Source organism: Diceros bicornis, chromosome 15, assembly GCF_020826845.1.
Source record: "Diceros bicornis minor isolate mBicDic1 chromosome 15, mDicBic1.mat.cur, whole genome shotgun sequence".
Taxonomy (NCBI): domain Eukaryota; kingdom Metazoa; phylum Chordata; class Mammalia; order Perissodactyla; family Rhinocerotidae; genus Diceros; species Diceros bicornis.
In genome coordinates this window covers 64865710-64874667 of record NC_080754.1, presented here as the reverse complement: position 1 = coordinate 64874667, position 8958 = coordinate 64865710, and the positions used below count along the sequence as shown (strand labels likewise).

General features: G+C 48.9%; 1 pseudogene; it reads left to right on the top strand.

Moving 5' to 3' along the window:
- The first annotated feature begins 7470 nt into the window (after positions 1-7470).
- Positions 7471-8454, top strand: LOC131414634 (P2Y purinoceptor 3-like; annotated as a pseudogene).
- The last annotated feature ends 504 nt before the right edge of the window (positions 8455-8958 follow it).

Here is an 8958-nt window from a genome sequence, read left to right as displayed (position 1 = left end):
CCCAAACAGGAGTGACGGTGACTGCCCCAGTCAATCAGAGTCTCCTGGGAAAATTTCTAGGGCTCTGCGTGCAGAGTTAACCATCTGCAACAGCAGTCGAAGCCAAAGGATGCCCAGAGGGAAAGCCGAGTCAGGCAAGGAGGAAGCAGAAACTAAATGGAGAGAAGCAATAAAATGAAAAAATAACAGACAGAAGAAGACTGAAGGCATCAGGTGGCAGCCGCAGAAAAAGGAATCACTAGGGATTAGTCCTTAACCCCTCCCCCACCCTCATATTTAATTTACCACCAAGTCACGCTGATTTATCTCCTAAATATACACTGAATCCACCCACTTCTCTCTGTTGCCACCCTCACCGCTCAAGTCAAAGCTACCATCAGGTCCCTCCCAGACAGAGCAAATACCTCCTCACCCGGCTCCAGTGCTCCTTGCTCTACACCCTCCCAACAGCATCTAGTCACGTTTCTCTGTTTCCTACACACGCGCGCGCGCGCGCGCGCGCACACACACGCACACAAAGAGAGACAGAGAGAGATACGAACATTAAGCCCTTTAGTAGGACAAACCAATTAGATCTAAATGAGAAAAGCTTTCATCTGCTAATATAGAAGAATATCTTTATAACCTCAAGGTAGAGAAAGATTCTTAAACCAGATACAAAAAGCACAAACCATAAAAAGAACATTGATCATTTTGATTATATTAAGGACTCCCACTCCTTAAAAAAAAATTATATATGTCATTAAGCCAGGGAAAGCCACAGACTAGGGAAAAATATTTGTAAGAGTAACTAAAAAGACCTTTATTCAAAATGTATAAACAACTCCTAAAAATCAATAACAAAAAGACAACTCAATGGGGGCCAGCCCCATAGCCTAGTAGTTGAGTTTGGTGTGCTCCACCTCGGCAGACCAGGTTCAGTGCCTGGGTGCAGACCTACACCACTTGGCGGTGGCTATACTGTAGCAGGTGACCCACATACAAAATAGAGGAAGATGGGCACAGATGTTAGCTCAGGGCAAACCTTCCTCAGCAAAAAAAAAAACAAAAAAAAGAAAATGACTAAAAAAGTCAGTAACAAAAAGACAACTCAATAGAAAAAAATGAGCAAGAAGAAATTTCTTGGTGTGGAGTGAAGTGAAATTTCTTTGGTGTGAAGTGAAGAATCACTTCACACCAAAGGATCTGGGTCCAGATACAGCAGAAGCCCCTCATCTTCCACGCAGAAGCAACACAGACGTGTGTGGAAGGAGAGGGGAACATCTCATATGGGAAAAGAAAAATGAGGTTCTGTGAGAAAATGCACTCTTCAGCGAGTCTCCTCCTTCTGACACTCTCCTGTACTCAGGCCGCACCAGGCGCCATGGCCTGGCCAGCGGGAGACCGGAGCCGGTGGACAAGTGCCTCCATGGTTCCGGCCCTGGGAGGACTTTCCTGAGAGGCACTGATTCAGGGACTCAGAGGACAGTCCCCTGGGACTGAGCACTCAGGCGCCTTCTGTGGGGCCAGGCCAGCAGGCACCTTCAAGCCCTCCTCCGGGCCCGCCCTCAGTGGCCAGGCCACTCCCCTTGCTCTCCAGCTCCCGGGACTGCACTCCCAAACAAAACGGCAGCACGCGGAGCCCCGGCTCTGCCTCCTGCGTGACCGAGGCTACGACAGCAGCATTCCCCCCTCCTCCACTGCCAGGGTCCAGAGCCACCGTGAGTTCTTCCCATCACCGCCCCCACCCTAGCAACAGGAAGGGCTTGATGGCGCACAGCGCAGTCATCAGCGGGTTACCACAGGAAACGGCATTTTGGGGGCAGGCTGTGAGGGGAACCTGCTGCCTGAGGGTAAGAGTGGATGACCAGGGTCCTGGAAACAAGCCTCTACTCTGCACATGCCCTAGGCAAGTTGACCACAAGCCCTAGAGTCCCACTGAGCTCCTCTCCTGCCCCAAACCAAACCAGGGCCCTACATCTCTTCACACAGCACACTGGGAAAGACGCAGTCGTGACGCGTTTCAAGATCTCTGTGTGATGCTAAACGAAAGGAAAAGGAAAAAGTTTCCTACAGACTGCTTTGGGGTCGTGAGCCCAAGGCAATGATGGACTTCCACAACCACAGGAGGTTACAGCGATGGTTGTTTTCACGGCATCACTAATAAACGTTAAAAATTCTGATTTCAAGGTCAGTTGGGGGATCACACATTTGTACAGCTGGAGTAAAAAGATTATTATTTTAGAGCGATTATTTTTCCAGAGAATAACATCAGTTTCAGAGCACGCACCCTCTCTGTTGTGAAAATACAATGTCAGAGCAATGTTTCCCAACCACTCCCTATGTTCACACTAATTCGAAGCTGCCAATTACGTCAGATCCTTGTCAACAGAAAACAAAAATGTGCAAGCTGCTATATAAATTATTGAAATTAAGTACTGTCTCTAGACAGTATATAATTATTTAAAGGATCCAATTTTCTTTCCTTGTGAAAAAATAAAAGCCCTTGGACTCCTGCATTTTGGGACAATTCAGACATGGAAGAGGGAACCAGGTAGACAGCAGGTGTGAGCCTACACTGTAAAAATACTGCACGAAATCACTGAAAGCTGACACCAGTGCCTTCTATCTTAACACTCAGGGTACAGTTTAAAACTGGGTAGAGGGTTACTATGCAGGTCTCATTCTTGACAGTTTTCGTGAACTCCATGTATTCTGTTCTCTCTCTCTCTCTCTCTTCTATTATCTCCAGATCCTGCTTCTTGAGCTAGGGCTCTGTCACCTCTAATAAAGGCACCACGTCCGGTAACTTCAGGCAGGACCTGCTCTCTTATTTCCACGTGTCCTTTCTCCTTTGTGTGACTGTGGGTGGGGAGGGAGTAGGTAGGTAAGAAAACATTCCCTGGACATCTGGGGATCTGCTGAGTTTCTGCTTTGTAAACAAGTCCAGGTTTTCCCCCAAATCATCGTACAGAGGACTCCACTGAAGCTCAGTTTGCTCAGCTGTAAAATGGGGGAAATAATGCCTGACATGCCTATCTCACAAGTTTTTAAAAATCAATCACGCTTAACAGGCTGCTTTTGGCCAACTAACTCCATTTCATTGTGTAAAGCTAACATACTAACTGTGGACAAAAGACCGATAAGGGGTGGTTTGGCTGGTGGCATTTTCTGTATGTCCTCAATGAATTACATATCATCCATAGCTGCTATGCTTGGACCTGGGCCCAACCCCAATTCCTGCTTCTATTTGTGGGGAAAAATTGTAACCTGTCAGTCTTCGGTGCCACCTAGTGGTCTGTTGGCCAAATAACACCAAATTATCTAGTGGATTTGCAACAGGAAAAGGAATTCAAAGTAAACCACTGACTACTCTAATCCACCACCTAGTTAAATGCACCTGGCAGCCCCATTTAAAAAAACTTGTTGGAAAATCAAATAATTATGTTGTGATGTGAATAATAAATCCTTAATTCATCTCTGTAAATTAAGAGATGCATATATTAATCAACAGTTTTTCAGAATAACTTGTAAAAACAAATTTTCACTGTCAGGGCATTTATGAGACGCCATTAAATAGCTTCATTTGTTTAAGAAAGGTCTCCACATACAGGTAAAATACTAAATATTAAAATCAATTTATAGATTTAAACACATTTATAATACAACATGGCATTTTAAAATGAAAATGAGTAATGCCCACACCTTTGGCCCAAAGTCTTTTTTAAAGGAGACCCTACTTTCTCATTCAACATCCACTCCTCTTTCAATTGAAAGGCAGGAACATTTTGTGTTTACTCAAATTTATTCATAACTTTTCCCCTTTCTGAACTCTTGAGATGCGTATCTTATAAATACGTGTTCTCTCTCGTTTGAGAGAGAACAGCTCTTGCACCTTGGCTGCACCATTTCTCTGGGCAGCGATAACTACGTAAGACCATTACAATGACGAAGACCTCCTCGTCCTCTTTGGGAGACGTCCACCGTGGTACTCAGAGATCACTGCTGTTCCCAGGATGACCTGCTGAGGCCCCTATTCAGCATGGGACAGAAACAGGTCCAGGCTCTTGGAGACACAGTGGGAAGAACCCTAGGCTCAAGATCAGAAGTCATGGTATGCACTTAACCCACACATTCGGGATTCTCGCTTCATTCTTTCCTCGAGGCCCATCTGCCCACTGAGCCCATTTAAAAGAAACAAATTTCAACTCTAAATTGTGTCAGTCTTTTTGAAAGCTCTTGAAGAAATCGTGACAGAGGGAGAAAGTGCATTATGCAACACACTCACTTTCTAGCAACCCTCTGTAGACATCTCTTCTCCTTGGAATCCCAATCATCCTGGCAACTGTCCTCCAAATTCTCTTCTCTTTCTTGTAAAATCCCAGCCCACCTCTCTCTCCCACTCTGGGCCTTCTCCTTTATTTTGTGAATAGCTACATAGCCCTTCAATTCTGCATCCCAATGAATGGAGGGAGGTAAGGGCTCTAGAGAGGCAGGAGAAAAATCAGATGACAGAGGCCAGAGAAGACAGGCTTCAAGGAGGTCAACAGTCACAGCTTTTGGCAAGTGAATGAACCCTTTAAGGCCTGAGTTTCCCACCCTTTCCCCATAATAGCAGCCTCAATGATGCACTAGTCCAAACATTGTGTAGTTCTCTTACACTATGCCTCGAGTAAGCATGGTCATCCTCTCACTTAAAAAGCTGACCCTCCAGAGTGGGTAGCCAAGAAATGCTGATATGGCAGGTGCCATAGTCAGCTCAGGCTGCTATAACAAAAATACCACGGACTGGGTGGCTTAAACAACAGAAATTTATTTCTCATAGTTCTGTAGGCTGGGAAATTCAAGATCAAGAACTGCAGGGTTTGGTTCCTGGGGAGAGCTCTCCTCCTGGCTTGCAGATGGCCACATTCTCACCGAGTCTTCACGTGAGAGAGACAGCAAGCTCTCTGCTGTCCTTTTTCATAAGGACGCTAATCCTATTGGATTGGGGCCTCACTTTCAGGACCTTACTTAACCTTAATTACTCCCCTACTCCAAATGCAGTCACATTGGGGGTTGGGGTTCAACATATGCGTTTGTGGAGGACACAATTCAGACCACAGCAGAACGTAATAGCCAGGAAGGAAATCAACCTTGTCCAGCTACGGAGGAGCAAAGCCACATCTGCCCTCCCATCCACCCACAAAAACCCAAGAGCTCCGGTTTCCAGGGCACCACAGTCTCTGGGAGAGGAGGGAGGAGGAGGGGGTGGGAAGAGAACTAAAATGTGTTGGGTCTCTCCCTTGCGGCAAGCCTGTGGGGCACGTGCCTCTCTTCTAGATACTTCTCACAGCAGCTCACCAGAGACTGTCCCATTCTACAGCTGAGACGACCAGGCTGAGAGAGACGACCGGCTTCAGAGTGTACTAGTGATCCCGGCAGAGCCAGATTTGAGCATTTTTCACCACCCGAAAGCCCACCGTGGGGGGCAGAGCCCGCGGGCCTCCTCAGGAGCATGCCCGCCCAATCAGCGGGCCTGGTGAGCCCCACAGGGGCATCTTCCCCCGTCCTCCATGAGGACTCTCCATTTCCTCACCCGTAAAATGGTGGGAACCATGCTTCCTCCACAAGGCTGTTCTGGGAATTAAACAGTCAAGGGTGAACTGGTGGCCTAGCCAGCGCTAAGCCAGGCCACTGCCCTCCTCAGCCTCCCGACGACAGCCCGCGCCAAGCTGCAAAGGCCCCTCCACGGGAAATAACTCCACCTTTGCCAGCCTCCCACATGCAAGATTACAGGGAACAAAATGAATGAAAACTACATTCTTTTTCCTCACCCACCCAAAAAGCTTTGCGCTCCCAGTCGGGTGGATTTTAGAGCCAGTCGGCGAGGTGGCAAGCCCCGTACAGGCTGTGGCACAGAGAGCCACTGTCCCCACCTCCGAGCACCAGTCCCAGCCCTGTACTCCTCCAGCTCAGGCACTGGCCTCACCACCCCGTCTCGGAAACACCCTTGACTCCTCCTCTGGTCATCCCCCACGTCCAATCAGTCCTGTTGCTCCTGCCTCAGCAGCGGCCCTGGCCTCAGGTGCCTCCTCTCGGCCCACCCTGCGTGGCCTCACAGGGTACTGAGCCTCTCCCCCGCATCACTGCCACAGCCCCCTTGCGGCCTGACCTAACCCTAACCCTGCCCCAGGCCCAGTGCCATGCGCTGCCAGGTAGCTTTCTCAAACACAGCTTCATCCCATTGCCGTCCTGCTTAAGAACACCCCTCCTCCTTATGCGGGCATCCGTGATTTTCACATCCCACACTGGCTCTCCTGCCATCCCCAGGACACATGTGCCCTTCAGCTCCCTCCCCTTGCACATGCTGCCCCCTCGCCCCGAACGGCCCTCACTCTTCTCTGCCTGGCCAGCTCCTGTTTGTTCTTCTCCCAAGCAGCTCAAAAGGCACCTAGTCTCAAGCCTTCCTTCGACTGCCCGAGGGAAGACCTGCTGGTTTTCACAGCACTTGGTAGATCATTTTTCACACTGTATTACAATTAGCTGTATCTGCTTCTGTCTTCCCCACCAGACTGTGAGATCCTGGAGATCCTGGGGAGCAAGGGCCGTGTTTTATTCATCTCTTCTTCCCTAGTGCCTGGCTCAACAGATGCTCAATAAATGTTTGTTGACTGACAGAGTGAATGAAGTCTCTGTTCCTTTTGTCGTGAACAAAGCTCTATTATATATAATAGTTTACAGTCAACACTGAATTTATCCCAAGATTACCTATCTAACTTTTCTCTCTTGCCCTGTATTAACTCATCTTTCTGAATGTCAAGCCCGAAAATAAACTTCTTTCCATCCCCGTAGGCTCCACGCTGACTGGCTGAGCAACCCACTGACTTCCCAATGCAACCGACACCTGCAGGCTCCACACACAGCTCCCTCAGCCACGCGGGCCTGCCTACCAGGTCTGCTTTGTCAGCAGGGATGGAAATAAGGCAGAAGCTGCACCTGGCTTCAGGGCTCAGACTGTTTTCTTGGATGTTTGGGATGGTGAGATGATTAATAAGCAAATCAGCCTCAATATTCAAATACGCAGTTTATAAATCCTGAAAGAGACATAAATCAAAATCCTCCAGCAGAGCCTGAAGGCAAAATCTGTTTTTCCTAGTCCTCCCTAACCCCCAAGGATCACTTTTTATTCCACCATGGTATGTGGGGTTAGGATCAGATTACGGGCAATAAAGCCCCCTGGGAATGCACCAGCTTCTCCGGCTGGAGCACCTCCCCTCAGCGATTTCCTGACTCTGTGCAAAAGATTCTAGCCAGAGGAGTCATAGAGCCTGAGGTTGTACGTGCCGTTTAAATGATAGCAGTGCCTTCCTGCCACCACAAGTACTTGAGCTTCCTATCACAACCCAGCCTGGAACAGAGAGCACACAAGTCAGCGCAAGGCCAGCCCTTCGGAGCCGGTAAGTCTAGAAGCCCTGCTTTTGAAGACAGCTTTGCCCTTGGGTTTAACTCTTGGAGGGAGCCCCCCAGGAGACAGAGAGGCTGGATACTAACGCCTCAAAGGAACAAAGACTCAGCAGGTTCTCAGGGAACCACAAGCAAATCTACCTCTCCCTGACCTACAGTATCACCTTTGTGCCAACACTGCCCCCAAATGGCACTGTCTTGTGGCTCACCTGGCGCCAAATGAACCGCTGCAGCTGTGCCACCACCTATCTGCTGAACCTGATAATGGTGCCCAACCTGCTTTACGTGCTGACACTGCTCTTCCTCGTCACCTAATCCGAGTGACAGGTGGCACTTCAGGGAGCTGCTCTGCAGGCTGGTGTGCTTCCTGCTCTACACCAACCTCTACAGCAGCAACCTGCTGCTGACCTGCAGCTCTACGCACCACTTCCCAGGTGTGCGTCCCTGTACTCACGGCCCTACCGCCACCTGGGCCCTGGTGGTTCTCCAGCTGCTGCCCACACTGGTCTTCTTCCACAAGGATTACACCGACAGCCAGACGGTCTGCTACGACATGACCCACCCAGAGAATTTTGATCAGTTTTTTGTGTACAGTATGGTTCCAACATCATCTGGCTTTGTCTTTCCCTCCTTGGTTATCTTGATGTGCTACTTGCTGATGGTCAGGAGCCTGATGAAGCCAGAGGAGACCTCATGAGGACAGGCAACATGGCCCGGGCCAAGTCCATCCTGACCATCCTGCTGGTGTGCAGCCTCTTCACCCTCCGCTTGGTGCCCTTCCACATCACACGCTCCTTCCTCACGCTCTGCTTCCTGCCTTCACAGGACTGCCAGCTCTGGATGGCGGCCAGCTTGGCCTACACGATACGGAGGCCTCTGGTGAGCATGAGCAGCTGCCTCAACCCAGTGCTGTACTTTCTGTCAGGTGGAAACAACAGAGTCAGGCTCTTCCAGGAACCGAGGCATAACAAGGTGAGTGAGCACCCAGCCAGAGCCAAAGGAGAGAGGTCCAGGGGTGGGCAGATCTGAGTACATCAAGTTGTTTGGGGAAAACAAGCTCCAAGATATTGACAATGACTTGTCTGAACACAGTCGTGTGCTAGTGGGAGAGGGGCTCAAGATCTCCTAGCAGTGTCCTGCTGGAAAGGATTTTATATTGACGTTAAGAGACTTTAAAATAATAATATCAAGAAAGCCATCAACACAAAGGAAAACTTTGTTATTTTAATGAGAGCTGATATTTATCTCGGCTCAAACATCACCTCCTCAGAAGCCACTCCTGCCCATCCTGGCTAACGCTGACCTCTCTCCTCATAACCCAGTCACTCTCTATTATATCTCCCTATCTATTGTCTTTGTAACACTTACTACTACCTGGACTTGTTAATTAGCTTACTTATTTATCATCTGTCTCTTTCTCCTAGAATATAGGCTCCAACGGGACATCTGACTGCTATACCCCTAACACCAGCCTGCACATAGTGAGTGCACAACAGATAGGGGCTGAATGAATAAGTGAATGAATGAACGGAT